Genomic DNA, 18438 nt, shown 5'->3' with positions numbered 1-18438 from the left:
TGCCAGCGAGCCGGCGCTTCTTTGCATAGCCAATGTGAGCAATGCGTCGGCGTGAGCGTGACAGGCGGCCAAGTCCCTAATCACTCCTTCACTCACTCACCCCCTCCCTGCTTTGCATGGGCGGGTCTGTGTGGAATAAACCAAAGGAAGCGGAGCTGCGTGATCAAGCTCCCGTTTGGTGATGATATGATTGTTTCATTTTCTTTGTCACGTTCAGCCTTCAAAAGCTGTCATTCAGTGGTGTTAACCAGTCGAGTTCTCAATCTTTTCTTCTTCGTAAAGGATATAATTTGTCCACTAATATTTGGAATAAAGACGGAAAAAGGTCCATCGAAACTGTCAGGGATTGTAAAACACCTTATTCATCCCATGTGTAAGAAAATGGAGAAAAGTGAACAAAAACAAGGGAACAAAAAAGGTCAAATTAATTTCCATTCTATTACACTACTATTCAGTGTTTGTGATTGCTGGAGGTTTTAGATTCTTTTAATATAATCTCAGTAATCAAACAAACATGCCTGCAGTTTATTATTCTTATTCCACAATTTTCTTTTCATTCATTGGCTGTATGGAGAGCTGCACATACAATTTTTATGCCAGTGGACACGTTACTTCTTGGAGACTAAAGGGAATACAATTGGAGGAAAGAAAATGTTTTGAAAACAACAGGAAGTTTGGATTTCTCTCTCTCTCGCTCTCTCTCTCTCTCTCGTGCAGGGCTGCTTTGCAAAAAAAAAAAGAAAAAAAGAAAATGCCTCCATGCTCTGATTGGAGACGACGACAGCTGCTGTTCCGGTCTGCTGGCAGAGCGTCGGCTAACCTCCACCTCGGGATGTGAGCCCGCCGGCCGCAATATAATCGCTCTTTCTTCTGCTCCGACACGTTGATCAGAGAAATTCATTTGAAGGCTTCAGATCTCGGCCACGCGGGGATTTCCGCCGTTGCCTCAGATGACCAGCGCTCGCTGCTGCTGCTGCTGCTGCTGCTGCGTCTCGCCCAGCAGAAAAACTCTTTTGGTCTGGTTCGTATTATGGCTATATTTGCTCCTAAATGAAAGCTCTTTCTATCGAGCGGCCTGGGGGCGAAAACACTGGGCCTGGATTTCGCTGGAGAGCAGCAGGGAGGGATGGAAGTGACAGACCTCATGAAAGGAGGAAAAAGACGGAGTGAGCGGGACGGCTGAAGTCAAGAGGAAGGGAAAAAAAAACGACCACGCCGCCCCATCTCGATGCACAACCCCTCCAACACCCCTTCCCCCCACCCGCACCCAACCCCGAAGGTTGGACAAGCAATTATGCCACTTAAGGGTCCCTGACAGTCAAGGTTGTATCGCATTATAATGCAATCTGTATTCTGCGGGACACGGAACCCTTTGAGCTACGACGGCTGTAAATCCTCCGAGCGTCGTCAGTCACCGTCAGAGGTCGGCTCGGCACCAAACAGCCCCCCCCCCACCCCAGCCAGGGGGAAGCGTTTTTCAAAAGTTCCAATAAAAAGAAACAAATGTTGCGCTGTTTTCTCTCATTCTCTCAGCTTGTCTCTCACGCTGTTCCCACATGTTTCCTTTCATTTCCCAACCCGGGGAGGGGGGGTGGTGCCCCCCCCCTCCGGAGGGGAACGAGGGAAAAGCGAGGGACAGATGAGCGCGGGCCTGGCAGACGGCGGCTCCTGCGAGGCGATAAGGGAAGCAGATGTGGTGGGAGGACTCTGCAGGAGCGGCTCCATCTCGCCGCTTGCCGGGTGTTTCTGGTCTTCAACTCATTCACTCTGCGCAAGCTGTGCTCTGTTGTCAGGGGAGACGTTTCGCCCGTGTGTGTGCATTTGTGTGTGTGTGTGTGTCCTGAGTGACTGTAATGCTAACAAAAGCCATGTCTTTTTAAAAAATAATTTAGTCTAATTACTACAGTTTAAATTTTAAAATGTTTAAGTGCAATCTGGTTCGCTGTGTAAATGTAAAAAAAAAAAAATAACCCGTACATCAATCAACAAAGATATGACTTGAGATGCTGTCGTGTGGAAGTGTGAGGCCAAATTTGTCAAATTATCAAATTATGGGGGCATCATGGCCACCACTGGCCACCGCGTAGCTCCGCCCCTGCTGCTAGATGGAATCTTCTAACTGCTGACCATGTTGTGAGTATTGTACGCCACCACCTTAAATCACATGTTGCATAAAGTAACATGTTGTGGTGAAAAGACCCGAGTCACAGTATTATGTAAAGTGCCAAAACAACAAATGTAAAATTTGCATCCATATAAATGCACCAAAGTGGAATGCAAATTATTTTTAATCACCTGTGGTTTTACTGCCAGTCTGGTTTAAACCACGCTGTCCCCCCCCCCCCCCCCGCCCCCCCCTTATGTTAGATAAAACAGCAGCTACTGCAGCGTCAACGCCAGTCTGTCAGTCCGTCATTCAGTCAGACGTTTCTTCCTCTGGGCCTTTAAGGGAAGCTTTTCAGCGCTCGCTTCCCGTTTGACTGCAACTCAAGACGTCCTGACTGAAAGTGCTCTGGATTTGAGCTTGTCAAGACAAATCAGGACGGCTTCAGACTTTAATCTCGGCGATCCCCGCTGCATTAAAAGGTTATACCTTTATGGAAACGGTATATAAAAAGCCTTCGTGTCAGCCTGTTTGTCACCGGTCTGTCAACAATTAACCGGCTCTGGGCTGCGCTGGGGAAACATCATATTAAATATCAAAGTCCAAGCACGGGAGGCGGGGTTCTAACCCACGGTGGGCCTTTTGTGACACACAGTTAACCTTCAGAAAACAGTACATTCATCCTCTTTACGTGTCAGGGCCCCCCCGGCAGCTCGATACTGTTACACGCGCGACCTGCTCCTTCGCCACAGGAAAGAAAGTCAACTTTAACTGTTTACAGTGGTGGAAAAAAACTTTCCTGCCCAGTTGCCAGAGTGCAGCGTGTGCTCGGTGCAGACTTTGCACCGAGGGACAGATATATTAAAGTTAATGGCGTCAAAAGTGGAACGCCTCCGCTCTCTGCGCGGCTCATTGACTCTGAGCAAACGACCGACGGCGAGGTGCGGCCAACAGAGGGCACTGTGGCGCATTTGGAGTGTGCGTTGATGGTCTGCGTGAGGCCTGTGAGGTTGAAACAAGCAGGGGGCGAGAATAACTGAACACTCAGAGCGACCAGGTGTCGGTCTGGGAGGAATTGCAGACCTTTCTTCAAGGTTTTGTGTTCATACAAGCGAGGCGTTCACGTCGAGTCTGTAACTTCAACGACTCCTGTCAGCCGCCGACCTCCGCCGACCTGCCCGATTCTCTCCGTCCCTCTACGAATCCTCTTCCCCTTTAACACGCCCTCCTCCCCCCTCGGCCGTCCCTCTTTTCGCCGGTAGACAGAGTGTCAGCATGGGATGGGATTAGCCCAGTGTGGCGGACTCATGGGAAAATTTCAGAAAATGCAACCCCCTTCCCCAAAAAAACTCCTCCTAATCCACTTTTTCCCCCTTCTTCTCCTTTGTTCTGTTGCACTGGAGCTTTTACTCACCAACTGATTCTGAAGTGTTTTCTAAGGTGAAAAAAAAAACCCACAGTGTGTCCCTGTAGATGATTGTATAAGAACATAGGAAGTTAAATACTTTAAAACTTTTGTTTGCTCTGTTGAGATAACGCAGTCGTTGAGTAAACTTTTTTGCCTTCTTGTTTCTTCAAGCAATTATTAGCATTAGTATTATTTTTTCATGATCCAGTGTGTAAAATTGGGTTTGATTTATCATTTTTATCTTGGTAAAAGCTTAATGTACTGCTTGTAAATATATGTACATAAATTGTGCACCCGCAGTAAAAGTAAGGTATTCTTTCGACCCATAGAATGGTTCTTCATGGTTCTTTATGCGTAAGAATAAAGATTAGACTAGACTAGTTAGCTGCCATCTTGCTCTGCCATATGTTTAAGGAAGCAGGTGTGGACAATCCAGCCCCCTTGACAGCGTGTTTCGTGTTTAGGGTGAACGCTCGCGTCCTCAAATAAACTAACGAAGAAGAAGGTGGACGAGGTTTCCAGGTTTGTGTGCGCAGGCCACCGTAGTTCACAGGCAAGCTCGGGAGGGTGAGCAAATGAGCATTGCAATCTAAAGGCTGACCACTAGATGGCACGGTTTAACACACTGTACCTTAAAGGCTTTCATAAATATTTTGGAACTGTTTTTGTAATTAAAAAAAAAAAAAATCACTCTTGGCTTCTGCCTAAATGACCTGCACACTACTTTAATTGAGACTCTTGTGGTCAAAAGTGAACTGGCCATCTGGAAAATTGAGAACTGCCCTGATTAGTTGATGATTTGTGTGCCAGTCAATTGTGTTTCCAGCAATTTAGCATTTCTCTATATTTATTGTATTTATTCATGGTCATTTCACTGGAACAGCCATCACACTTTGCTGTGATCCAGAAAGACGGCTCTCCTTTGTGATGCAATAGCGGTGAACCTGCGGTTGGTGATATCAGCTGATGTTCATTTCGGAGCAGGTTTTTTTTTTTTTTTTAGGCATAACACTCTGTTCATGTACTCCATCTGTGTTTGAATGCCCCTGAGATTTCAGAGAAAACTTGTTTTGATGATTATTCCCGCGATGTTTCACTTCCGACCGCTAACTACAGATGAAGAACAGCAGGCCTCGGGGAGTTGTCCAGTGCCGTGGTGATGTCTCGCTATCACCGCTGTCGGTCCCGGTCATATGCGCGCTAATCTCTCCTCTGCGACTCCTCTGGTCTCATATTTCCTCGACCTCTGCCTGCAACGCTTGTCTTTGTAGCTTCGCTGCCCTCGAGACGTCCTTGGCTGGGGTGTGTCTGCCGTGTGCGAGGATGTAATCCTGGTGATGATACATGGTAAACTCCTGACCCCTCTGCGAGGAGGCCGTTTTGCGAGAACGCCACTGTGCGGGGCCTCTAATTGATACTGACATTCATTTAGCCACGAAGGCCATCGGCTTCCCATTTGCAGGGCTGACTCCTGCCTTCGGTTTGCAACCTGCAGCTGGATCGCAGTGATTCTTAGCCATAAAATTCTGAGCTAATCCATATTGAAAAGCCCCAATCAACAGCGTTTTCACTTATTCTTAATGATGCATAGCCAATCAATCTGCTTCACCTTAGATGTGGAAAGCCGAGAGTGATGCTTTAAAGCCACTCCTTCAAAACCAAAGAAGAAGAAGAAGAAGAAGAAGTGGGAAAACGTCTTTACCAGCAGCCGGGCTGCAGCAGTGGCAGCGGTTTTATCCAAACTGGGTGGTATTTTTGCAAATCAAGTAGTGAGGGCTTCCTGCTGTGAAAAAGAGGTTTTCATGATGAGACATGTCTGACGTTATCCTGCACACACACTGGAAACTTTGTAGATGGCTAGTATAACAGGCAGTTCAATTAATCTGACTGGTCTAAGTGATGGACAGAAGATTCATCCCGTCAGCTTTTACTCGACAAATCCTTTCCACGGGCTCTTTCCCCTGATACATCTGTGAAATAATTCCCGCAAAAGCAGAAAACAGTTTGTCCAGAGTGTCAGCTTTGGCGCTCCTGCGCTGCATTGTGTCCAGCGGTGCGGTGCAGTCAGCGGTAGCAGCCGTATCCCATCAGTGTAGCCACCCAGCATATTGTCAACACAAGTGCCGTTCGCACACGGCGAATCAAAGCTGGTTTTTCAGTGCTCTGGCTGAGCCCCGAGTGCTGAAAACACTTTGGCTCCGTACGCAGGAGCAACAGCAGCAAAAGAAACTCCTGCTTTCTGCTGATGCACAAAATTACTGAGTTGGATTTATAAGAGAAGGAACAGGATTGGTTGATTTGTTTTTACTAACCAGATTTCATACTTGTTTTGCCACCAATGAGTCCATATTTAGGAAACACATTCACATCATTCTGATCATATAAGGCTTGCTGCTCTCACCTTTGATTCTACTATTTGGCACGGTATTCTTTTAAGGCATTGGGAAACTAACACTGTAGTAAGCAAATTAGCTGCTTTTCTGGGCAGCCATTGTCTGTTTTTAATAAAGGATGACGCCACATCTCATCTGGTGTTCTGCTGCGGTGGCCCTCTGACGCCAAAATCACACGGGAAAAGAGGCAGAAATGTTGGTCGCGCGGTCAATACGCTTGTAGTTTTTCATTTCATCTTTCAGACTTTCCATTGACAACGTTTGCTTTCTGGATCCTGATTTAGCTCCTGCAGGGGGCCATTACTGGATGAATTGTTGTGGAGGTCAACTCGCGGGTTTATCCTCCACCTGCAGCCGTTGCCGTCAATAGTTCCACGCCGACAATGGATTGCACGGTGAAATTGGCGTGAAAGCTTCACCTCGCAATAAACAGCAGAGCCTGGGCGAACGCTGTCCGACCAGCCTTCGTCCTCGCAGAGTGTTTTAACACCTTCGCCGGCCTTTTGTTTTCAGCATTATTGTTCGCATCTTTACTGCTTTTCTCCCGCCACCCTTGTGGGCGTCGTCCTCGGCTGGAACGGCGAGCTGCGAAAATGCTCTAAAAGTCCATTGTTTGCTTACCTGCCCGGCCCGGAAGAGCAGACGGGGTCACTTAGCGACTAGCTGTGAAAACGCATGTTGTTTAGCGCTTGAACAGCCCTCAGCTGTGTGGATGTAATACAGGACTTCTCTGTCTGCTCTTGTTGGCAAATTTTGTGTCATCGTTTTTCCACTTCTTTTGGCCATTATTAATTAAGAGTGCAAAAGGCGGGCGTAGTTTTTTTTTTTTTTTTTTTTTAATCGGTTCAAACGAATCAACCTTTTAGAATAACTGCTGCGTGGGAGAGCGCTACCTTTTGTCACGAAGGTCAGAGCGCCGCGCCGCTTTGTGTGTCAGCATCTGATGTTGAGAGCCTGCTAGCGCGTGTGTGTGTGTGTGTGTGTGTGTGTGTGTGTGTGTGTGTGTGTGTGTGTGTGTGTGTGTGTGTGTGTTCGTTCCTCTGAGAGGGCCATTTGGAGTGCAGCAGGTCAATACACATTCATACACACAGTGCACTTTCCTGAACGCTCCGATAGTCGGTGGAGCCTCGCCGCCACTTTCCACCATATTCTGCTTACCGCATTAATCCATTCCACAGAGGCGTCATCCTGCGCTGGGGACACACACACACACTTGAAACGCACGCCACATGCAGACACATACGCGTGCGCACCGCGCGCACATTCTCACAGCTTCAATGGCAGAAAATCCATAGCCTTTTTCTGGGAGGAGGAATTCCATTAGATAATAGATATGGAATCCATCTCGATTCTCCACCTTATCTTCTCCCCGGGCGAGGGATCAATACTGGGGCTTCGGCTCAACTGCCAACAATAACAGGAAATTGATGGGACAAGAGCGTTGGGGAGGCGGCGTGTGTGTGTGTGTGTGTGTGTGTGTGTGTGTGTGTGTGAGCGAGGATGGGGGGGGGGGTTGGCAATGGCACTTTCTTGGCCACCTCTGCCTCGCAAATCTGAGGGAGAGTTAATTGGCGAAAAAAAAAAGAAGCTGCTTCCAGTAATGAGGAAGAGAAGGAGTTCATGAACTGGCTTGTTTGGATGATCACTGTGGACGCACACAAAACACACACACACACACAGGCCCGCGCATCCGCATGGCAGAAGGAGGAGCAGGCCGCTGCTCGGAGCTCGCCGTCCGGTTGATCAGAATAAATGGGCGTGCTACGTGCGCTAATAGCGTCTAATTTTCCTACAGAGCTGCCGAGGGTTTCCTGTCGAGGTCGCCTGGCGCGCTGTTTACGCAGAGCGTTGCCCGGCGAGACGGCCCAAACAGCGCTGGAAGCGAGCGGTGGTGGGTTGAGAGTGGGGTCAGGTGCTGCGGTTAGCGGCCGATACTGCTCTCGGAGGGGAAACCTGGGCGGTTCCTCCTCCTCCTCCTCCACCTCCTCCTCCTGCTGCTGCTGCTGCTGCTGCTCCTGCTCACGTCAGGGCGGTGAGTCATGCCCTGTTTTTGTACAGTGCAGCGGCAACATGTGGGTGGTTGGGGAGGAGAGCGGGGGGGTTTACAACTGGCGCCGGGTCATCAGGGTCCAGAGTCTGTTCCCGCTGAGATGTTTGCGCAGCTCAAAAAAAAGAGAGAGAACATAAAAGCACATGAATGAGCTGGGCTGTGGATATCTCCACTCGGTGTTTGTCCCAGGGACAAGGAAGCCTTTGTCACTTAGCACTGACAGCGTACGAGTATTTTAAGCTCTTGTCTTGCGCAAAGTTCCCTTTAACAAAGTTTTCCCCGGCACACTTGTCTCCAGCCTGCCGGTGAACTCCCCCCGTTAATGAGGAAAAAGTTTGTCCTTCCCTCCTTGTGCCGCCTCCGCTTTCCCAGAAAGCGCGCCATTCTGGAAATCTGCCCTTTGCGATGTCATAAAGGGCAAGGCAACGCCCTCGGCCAGGTCGTCGCCGCTAGCGGTTAGCCGTGTTTCCTTGCCGAGTTCTCTTGGGTGTTTTTTTTTTATGGATGGCTAACGACGCTCGGGCGGGCGGATTTTCAGGATGGAAAAAAAGCAAAGATGTGAACAACGTGGCGACAACGCAGGACTTTTAACTCCTGGACGGCGCAACTCGAGGCAGGACCTCGCTCCACCAGCAGGGGTCGACGCTGCAGCCATCGGCCTGGTCGTGTCCACTCTTGTTTGATGACCCCCACCGACCCCTCCTCTCCCTCCCCCGTTGCCCTCCTCCCGACACTACCACCAGGTGGTGCTGTCCTCTGCGGTATCTCCCGTGTTTCTCATGCGCTGGGGGCCTCTCGTTTTCGTCGGTTTAATCCGGACGTGTCAAGAGCTGCCCAATGATTTCAGCCTTCAGTCGCCGCCAAAACTCAAAGGGGGGGGAAATCAAAGACCCGTCACATGTGTGTTTTTTTTTCTCTCTCGCTCTCTCTCTCTCTCTCTCTCTCTCATCTATCCGAGTTTGCAATACAGAAACATTTTCCGCGGCCGTAAAGTGGAACGTTTCCCGGGCGAATCCCTGTAACATCATCCCCTCTCGGTCCTCAGCGGAGACCACCCTCGCTGTGAACAGGGGGCGGCCGGGATCTCGTTTCAACTCACACAATGTACTCGTCAGTAAGAAAAAAAAAACTTGTTCGATGGCAGCTTCTCCTCCTCCTCCTCCTTCTTCTCCTCCTGCACCTCCTCCTCCTCCAGCAAGAAGGCCGTGTTTGTGTAGGCACACATCGGGATGGAGAGCTGCACTGTCTGAGCACTGCCACTCCGGGGAATTAGGGTCATGTTTTCATGCCTCCGGAATACTAATAGAGATTGAAGCTTTTTCCTCTTTATGGAAACATGACGGCCTAATCAGGGGCCCGATCGGTCAGAGCCGGAGCTCAGCCCTCGGGGGGTGAGGGGGAGGGGGGAAAAGACAGAATGTTCTCACTAGATAAAAAACAATGCAGCGGGGAAGAGAACAAACTGTTAGCGGATTGAAGATTGGGGCATGATCTCACGGCGGGGTTATTTTTTATTTTTTTATTTTTTTTTATGTGGCGTCGGGGCCTTTCTTCGCCCTCTGTGCGCCTCGCGGTGATGTCATGCGGAGGTATTTTCTCCCAGACGCAACCTGTCTGCTCCTGTCATGGGGCCGCGGTAACTCGAGCCGCCTTGAAAGTCTGAGAGTGAGCGCCGGTCACTTCGCAGACAAGGGCGTTATTTATTTTTCTCTGGAGGAGATTCAATATCTCCTCCCGCTTGCTCTCTGTTCCCGAACGGCCGGGAGCGACCGGAGCACCCCATTACCACCCCCCCGCCCCTCCCCGCCCCCACCCGCCCTGTGGACGCACAGCGGAGGTTTTCGAGCTCGGAGAGCACTAGGCTGCGTAACGTGATTAGTCATTGTTAATGTATAGCCTGTAATCACCGAGGTTTAGGGGCAGCTAAGGCTCTTAAGCGGACGACAGGCTGTGTTTCTGCTGTTGAGATGCTAAGTAGACATTGTTAGCGTCACCCTCGCTAACAACCGGCGGGATTCTCCTCAAGTCCGCCTCAAAAACCCGCCCTCATGCGGCGATTCTCCAACTAGATTTCAACGACTCGGATATTTACGCGTTTTTCACTTGTGACCACGTGCGGCTTTTCTGTGAATTAGCGCGAGAAGGAAACGCCGCCGCAAAGGCCAAGTGGAAATTGCCGCCCTCACTTCCCTTTGGCCACGCTTTGTCAAGAAACCCCGCTCCGGGGCCGGAGGAGGGAAGGGCGGGTGGGGACGGAGGGAGAGAGGAAGGGAGGGGGGAAAAAAAACATAAAAACAAAACGGATCAGAAGAATCTCTGTTTAAGGATGAGTCACTGTAGCCGGTAGGTTGGGAAGCAACAGCACCGGGGGGAGCATGAGTCAGCAGGACAGGGATGAAAGCCCTTCACAACATATGTCATAACAAAGTGTTTGAACAAAAAAAACACCGCGTCTCTCTGCTGCCCATAACCAGGATAAATAGAGGCTCTACATGATAAATAAGAGATAGATCAGAGCGAAGAGACGATTTTGAAACAACCTCCCTTCTTACATATCAAACGTCTCTTTTTTTTTTTATGAATGAGCCAGGAAGGGGGTGGAGGTGAAAAAAATGAATGACGACAATTTCCCCGACACAACGCCACAGCACACAGTGTTAACCGCCGTGCAAGGCTGCAACAAATCCTCGCCCTAAAGGAAAAAAACAAAAAAACAAACAAAAAAACATGCCCATGCCGGAGCATTCCGCAGCCGGAGTGCAGCAATCGATTGGCTTAAAAGGTTATGCCAATCAATACAAAGTTGTTTTGGGCACCAGCGCTATTATATTAATGTCATCCTGAGAAATAGGCTCCAGCTGAGGTGGCTTGTCCGCCCAGCCTGGTTTCCTTTTTAACTCCCGCCACTAGCTCCTCGTGAAGCGCCTTTGAATCTTTGGACCTTGGGAGCATTTTCAGCGAGGAGGTCATATTATATATATGAAGTAAAAACCCACTATATTTAGAATAACAAGGTCAACTGCTCTCAGACCTGAAACCTGTACATAGGTATGAAGCTGAGGGAACAACAACAAAAAAAAAAGAGGCTGAATTCCTAATGTGCTAGCTGCTAGTTGTGCAGTCAAGGATGACACAGAGGTTGAAGTGGTCATACATTCACTCAGCCCCCACCACACCACCCCCATCCCCTCTGGCACATGTTCTTCCCAAGGTCAGATACTGCATTGCATAACAATGCAAAAAAAAAAAGAAGAAAAAAAAAGTCCAACACATGCACGCAAACTGTGCAACAATAATGGCCAGAAAAGAAGACGACGACGGTTAAAAATAGCGCCATCACCCCGAGCGTCGGACCACCACTCCTCCTCCTCCTCCTCCTCCTCCCCCTCTTCCTCCTCTCTCCTCTTGTCACACAGACGTAAACGAGTCCGGGCTCAGACGCAGCCCAGAGTTTCTGAGGTGAACTTTGACCTCTGGCTACGTTGCTTCCCGGAGAAAAGGAACAAATGCGGAATAATGCAGCATGAGGAAAGAGGAGCGCCGGCAGCTCCCTGCAAACCAGCTGAGTGAAAGGACGCCTACTGACTGGTGATGGTATCTGAAGCCGACTATCGCGTTTTCATCACTTTGGCAAGACGGGTCAGTGAGATTTTCAAAATAAAAATATCAACAGTCTGCCGCAAACACACACGTGGCTGCCAGTGTCGCCAGGCTGTGCATTTTTCGCCGAGGTCATCATTGACATCATATTTCGTCCACCCTAAATGAATGCACCTCATATTACCCTCAATACAGTACAGCAGTGGTCCCCAACCCCTGCCCCAATCTCTACTCCTCCCTGTCAACGACTAAAAAAAGGCTATTTTCAGAGATTCCTCAAAAGGTTTGAATAAGTCCACCAACACTACACTCTGTGAGCTTTAACTCTTGTCCAAACTGGTCCAAGAAACTGTATATTGTCCCTGTTTCGGATGAGAGACCATCGAGACAATAACGAAACAAACTATTGAACTATTAAGTAATTAAACAATTGGCTCATGTTGGCGTAGGTGCTGCGGGTTGAATTCAGTCTCTACGGTATTCAGGGCTCAGCCAATCGGAGGACGCGCACGTGTAAAGTTCAGCGTAAAGCAGCTTCCTGGCCTTGGCATTGCATATTCCAGATCTGATTGGTTATTGTAACTAACTGAGGTCCTTTCACTTACAGCGGACAGGAGCCTGCTATCTTGGTTCTGCTGGCCTCAGGCAGATTTCATCCAACCTGACAACATAAACAGTCAGAAATATGATTGGATAAAAACTCTGCTGTAATATACGACAATGGAAGCAACACAACCAAGTGGATATTATATGATGTGAAAAGAACAGACGAGGGAGAACAACTTAATCATCATATTTACAGGAAAATGTACTTTTCTAAGTCTAGTTAGGCCCTGCAGGGAAGGCCTAGCTGGCCCTGCCAGTGGTGACTGCGCCTGAGTGGTGCGAACACTTCCCATGACACAAGTGTGTTAAATCTCAGAACCTCTTTGGCCATGTACACCCCTCCTCCTTCCCCCCTCCGCCGCCTCCTTTCCTTGCATCATCACCCTCTTCTCCCCGCGGCCTCGGGGAGCTGTTAGCTATCCGGACGCCGACGCTCCATTGTGAGCGCTCATCGATCGCTCCGGCGCTCGGCGCAGCCGGTCGGGGCAGCCAGCCAGCGTGGGGCCGCCGCTCGTCTGCCTGATCTGCCGCTGCTCAGTTGTCATCCACTGCGGGGAGGAGGAAAGCAGGACGGAAGGGAGGGGGGAAAACTTGAGAGGAGAAATGAAGAGGAAGGGGAGAGAATTTCTCAAAAGGCTGTCCGTGCTTCCTGGAGCCTGCAGTCGCATCATCTGCTTTCTGCTCTTCCACCTCCTCTTCCTCTCCCTCCCTCCCTCCTCCTCCTCCTCCTCCTCGGCTCCTTGTTCTTCTCACAGCCAGAGACAATCAATGGTGTGCTCGAGCAGACTGCTTCTCGTCTTGTTTTAAAATAGTGCTCTCCTGCCTTTCCTCTGCAGGGGGGAAGAGGAGGGCGATCCATTTACTGACCCACTTCTCTTCCACTTGTCCCGCGTGTTAACCCGCCGTTCCTCTCTGCCCATCGACCCACGCCCCTGTCGGCTGGTCACTCAAATAGAATTAAGCATCCGTTGGATACGGCGTGACGAGGTTCTCCCCGACATCAAATGGGTCCCATCAAACTGAAGAGTAAAAATATCGACACATTTGCGTAATTTGCATTGTGTGGACCGAGTCTATGTCTAACCAAACGACAAGATGGCAAAAAATGGCAACCAAAGCAGCTACGCAGGAGAAGCTAACCTTCAACTTCAGAATCATATGTTTAGATTTGTTTTGGATTTGTGCGTAAATACGGAACATAAGAAATGGACCATAGTAGTAGTAGTTGGCATGAAAGAAAAATTAAGGTCCCAATGCTTTCTAGAGATAAAAAGGAAATGGCTGATTAGGAAGAATTAAAAAGGTTTATTAAATCAACTAATTTTATCTGAAGGTTGAAGGTTTGCCGATTCACTCTTGAGCGGACGTGTATTGGCCAGACAGTACAAGAAGAAACTAAATGGAATGTTTCCTCGGTCCGTCTTTCCTCCCGCTGCCACAGTACGCCGCGCAGCAATGGCGATTAGCGACGGTCACGACGGCGGCTAACGTCGTATCACGTCACGCCATTTAAACGCCACCTTTTCGAGGGACGTCGTTGGGAGAAAAAGACCTTCCTGCTTCATCTGTTGCCTCTTCAAAAAGCGTTTTCAGCAGGGAAGACGCTGTGACCCATTGGTGTCAAACTCTGGCTCGCGGGCCAAATTTGCTATCTATATTTGCAGCCAATGCAAAATCACGACTAGACCTGGTCCACACAAGTACCGCTAATAATAAAAATCCCAGAATCTGACTTTGTCCAAGTTTTAGATTTTGTCCCCACTGTGTATTTGAGTGTATTTGACACCCCTGCTGTAAACAAACCATCACACCGTTCCGTGCGAGCGGTGAGGAGTGGGGAAGAGGGGGGGCGCGGAGGTGGTAGCTGATGTCAGCGCGACTGAAAGTCTCCCTCCATCATGTAGCTACATGAAGCCGCCGCGCCATCCATCATCCCTGCCGCTGCCTCCGCCCCGTCGCACCCGGCCCTGGCGGATCCTGCCGCAAGGTGGCCAAATCACAGCCTCCATTGTCGCCGCCGCCACCGCGGCTGCCGCCACTCCGAGGGCCAAGGAAGTGTTTTCAAATGTTGATTTAATGCCCTTCGATACAATGCGAGACGTATTAACCCTGTCAGAGTGCGCTCATTGAGAGCTCCCTTTGATCTCCCCGCTGTATTCACTCAGCCCTTTTGAAAAGGCGGCACTTATGAAATTATACACAGCGCCAAGTCGGGTCAGAGTCGCCCCACCCATAATCCATCCACTTAGTTGGCAGCGAGCTGCTGGTATTATTTTGGGGGGGGAGGAAGAGGAGCAAAGGCTCGCCGCGAGGACTTCTGATGACGCGCCATTGTTTGAAGTGGAGCGGCTGGGAACTCCCTCCCTCCTCCAGGAACCCCTGCAAAAGGCCCGCCTAGCTTTGAGTTGGCATTCAACAAAAAGATGATGGATGATGCAGAACATGCGAGACCTAATGGGAGCCACCGACAATAACGGCGTTAGCCGTTAATCCCAAGATGTGGTGCAAGAGACGCAGAGGAACCTTTGCTTACATTTAAAAAAAAAAACAAAAAAACAAGGCATAAACTGCCTGAGAAGATTTTTTTTCGTCTTTTTTTTTTTTTTTTTTTTAAAGGAAAAACCAACTTTGGGAAGCAAGGTGGATCGTTCCTGAAACCCATTGGAATTATCCACAATCACCTGGGGAAAAGTCCAAGAAGAAAGGGGTGAAGAAGAATAAAAGACCTTTATTGATCCCACGATGGGGAAATTTGCATAATTACAGCAACAACAAAAAAGAAAAAAGGTCAAGAATTATATTAACTGAAGATATAGACAAAAATAAAATATTTGTAAGTACGTACAGAAAAAAAAGCGAGATAAAAAGCAAGATATTGAACATACTTCTTTTTGAATGCCATTTTAAGCTGTTTTTATTGACAGCTAGATTAGCCAGATGTAACACAATGCTTCCTGCTGGTGCAATAGAACAACATTAGCTCCATGGCACTGTTTAACCTAACAACTGCAGCTGTCATGCTAATCACTTTAGCAGCGGCAGCAGCAGCAGCAAAGCTCGCCGTCACTTCCCCTATTTCTTCTTCCTCTATTTCTGTTGGCCTTTCTGAGCAGCTCGCAGCAGCTGTTTCCTGGTCATGTTTTTTTTTTGTTTCCGAGAGACCAAAATTAAAAACACGTTCCGCTAGAGCTCGGCAAGCTGGATGCGCGGCGCCTCCGAACTGAAATCTTTAGCGATCCAGCCGAGGCGCGAGCGTATCTGGGAGGATTTTGAGGCGAAAAAAGCCCGGCGCCCACGTCGATACTGCTAATTCAACACAGCAGGTGAAAAACATCAATAACAGGCAGCAGCGCCGCGTCGCACAGGCGAGGGTTGTATAAGACGCTTCCGCATAGGAAGGGGGGTGGAAGGTGGGGATGGGGGCGGGGGGGGATCAACTCCGTCGCTCTGTCACATTTGACCACGCACCCCCCAAAATCTCCAGCTAAGAAACGGCCCAACCAAACCGCTCGACCTCCCTCCCGAAATAAAAATGAGTGACTGCCGGAGCGGGTGATGTCAGCGGCTGCATTTGTTCCCCCCCCCACACACACCCATCGGTGCAGATAGCTCCCTTATACCAGGGGGCTTAGGTGTCCTTGAGACACTGTGTGCGAGATAGAGATACCCTCCAACCCGCAGCCAGAACCCCTCGCCTCACTGCTGACTGCGTGCTCTGAGGAGGAGCCCCGTGGGCAGGAAGCTCAGTGAGCAACATTTCTTACCTTCAGAAGAGACGAGCGGGAGCTGCTGACAGGAATTTGACCCCTGGACGGATGAAATTATGTAGAGGGAAATTGTTGAATTACCTTCTCGGGGGCCAGCTAATCTCGTCACCTTTTTATTGATGATCTTGTACCTGAATGTATCAGGAAATGAGCCGAGCCGAGCAGAGCACGGCTCCCTTTTTCTTTTTCTTTTTTCTATAATGCGGTGGTTTATTTTCAGTATCTGATCTGCCGGTCCGTTGTGCTTTTTTTTTGTATCTTTTTTTTTTGTTGTTGTTGCTCTGAAAATGAAAAGAAAAAAAGTGAAGCAATGCAGTGTGCAGCAGCCACAACATGAGGACTGACTGATTCTATCTGATGCAGTGTGCGAACCGAGCGGCCCTCCTCCTCCCTCTGGCCACTGACTAGAAAGGAGGGAGAAGGGAAGAGCTTGTGTTCAGGCGTGCGTGCTCGCACCGCCGCTGCTGTCGCGCGGGCGTGTGCGTGCGTGCGTGCGTGCGTTCGTGTGTGTGTGCGCGCGCGCGTGTGTGTGTGCATGTCTATGGAGGGGAGACATTGTTCCTTGACGTCACCGTTCAACCCAGCCAGCCGCTGCTCTCAAACACGTCTTTGTTATTCCGAGGCTTCCACCGGAGAGCGGAAGTCTGCAAAACACGGAGTTGGAGGTACTGGAGGAGGAGCTGGAGCTGGAGCAAAACACACACGCGCGCGCGCGCGCACACATTCACACAGGCACGCACAAACACACGCGCGCAGATTGTCAAACATGTACTAATGAGGTAATAAGCACGTCATGTCATTAAATACTATGACACTGCAGTGAGTAAAAATACATTCTATTACAAATGATTAAGTATTTGAATGATTCTTTATAGACGTATTATTCTAAATATAAAATGCATCGTATTTAACATCTTTGAGAGATTGATTGTGTGTAATTAGAAATTATTTTAATAATGTTAAAATTGAAATAAAAATATTAGCAACAGCTTCCTGAATAATAATAATACTAATACTACTACTACTACCACTACTACTACTACTACTAATAATAATGATGATAATAATAATAATAATAATAATAATAATAATGATGATAATAATAATAATAATAATAATAATAATAATAATAATAATAATAATAACAACAACAACAACAACAACAACAATAATTTACAATCAAATAAACTAAAAAAAACAAAACAATTTTGTTCATGTGTACTTAATTGGGATAATCCTGTTAGATGAAGCTTTAACACTTGGGTGTTTTACACCCTTCATTGTTGTCGTCGTCGCTGTGTTAAGGTGTAATAAAGCCTGCTGTGTCCACAGCCCCCCCGCTAAAACACACCGTGTGTGTGTGTGTGTGTGTGTGTGTGTGTGTGTGTGTGTGTGTGTGTGTGAGCTTTTGTTTACTTCCTGACTGTATCGCTCTCAAGCGCCGGCCCCAGATAAAGAGAAGTGGCGTTGCGTTTAACCAGATAAGTGCTGGCTCCGACACACACACACACACACACACACACACACACACACACACACACACATACACACACACACACACACACACACGGCAGCAGAAGCAGCAGCAGCAGACAAAAGCCGTAGCCTGTTAGCGCGTCGTTCCTCCTCCCCCTCCCCCTCCCCCTCTTCGCTCGGGTGTCCTTCCGCGTCGGAATCTAGGCCGCCTTTTGGCGCCGACCGCGGCTCCCCTCCGTGGTGGTAACTGAATAGCCAGTGTAATCTGACACTTCAACTTGCCGTGCTCTACGGTAGTTGATTCAGTCAGTCAGTCACTCACACACTGTCTCTGAAGGCTCTGGCTGTCGTCTGTTGTTCTCCTGCGTGCGTGCGTGTGTGCCCGTGTGTATGTGTGTGTGAGCGGAGAGACGGAGCGGCGGCGTAGAAGAAGAAACAACACAACACGAGGTTTCGGGGAGAGACAATACGGCGGAGCTGCGCCTTGACGACCCCCGCTAGCTGGAAGTAAGTTTTTTTTAAATCGTTATTTTTGGCGAGGTTGGAGGGGGGCGGGGGGTCTCGGCCGCTCGTGTGTGTGTGTGTGTGTGTGTGTGTGTGTGTGTGTGTGTGTGTGTGTGTGTGTGTGTGTGTGTGTGTGTGTGTGTGTGGCGGCTGTGGACGGGGGTTCGCCTCCCGCTGGACGGATACTAACCCGCTAACAATAGGCTGACCTCCTGGAAACCTTTAACAGCCGCTCATGAACCCGTGCCAGGAGGGGCGGCGGGAGGCTGCTGGCTGGCTGTGCTGCCTGTGCTGGCTGTGCTGGCCGGGGAGGCAGGCAGGCAGGCAGGCAGGGAGAGAGGGACGGGCTGGAGGGGGGGTGGAGGAGAGGAGAGAGCCGCATCCAGGGCACCTTTACCCGGCGCGGCGTGTGTGTTTATCACCATCACCACCACCACCACCACCACCCACCATCGTCGTGGTCGTAGACGCGGGTGGCGCAGGGGTCGGTCGGTGCGCCCTGCAGTGCGGAGACAGACACCAGGTAGGGA

The 18438-nt window shown here is 49.4% G+C and overlaps 1 protein-coding gene across 2 annotated transcripts in view; it reads left to right on the top strand.

Annotated features, from left to right (window-relative positions):
- The first annotated feature begins 17645 nt into the window (after positions 1-17645).
- The window catches only part of zmiz1a (zinc finger, MIZ-type containing 1a), a 109369-nt gene continuing 108576 nt past the window's right edge, over positions 17646-18438 (top strand). The window contains exon 1 of one of the 2 annotated variants that reach the window (XM_076018428.1): positions 17646-17911. The gene's annotated coding sequence lies outside the window, so the exon portion shown is untranslated. The remainder of the gene's footprint in view (positions 17912-18438) is intronic. The other variant, XM_076018429.1, reaches the window with a different exon arrangement.

This window comes from Nelusetta ayraudi, unplaced genomic scaffold (genome assembly GCF_046127955.1).
Source record: "Nelusetta ayraudi isolate G7.1 ecotype Tasmania unplaced genomic scaffold, CSIRO-AGI_Nayr_v1 ptg000008l, whole genome shotgun sequence".
Lineage (NCBI taxonomy): Eukaryota > Metazoa > Chordata > Actinopteri > Tetraodontiformes > Monacanthidae > Nelusetta > Nelusetta ayraudi.
Note: the sequence above shows the minus strand (reverse complement) of the source record. Positions and strands in the feature narration are given on the sequence as shown.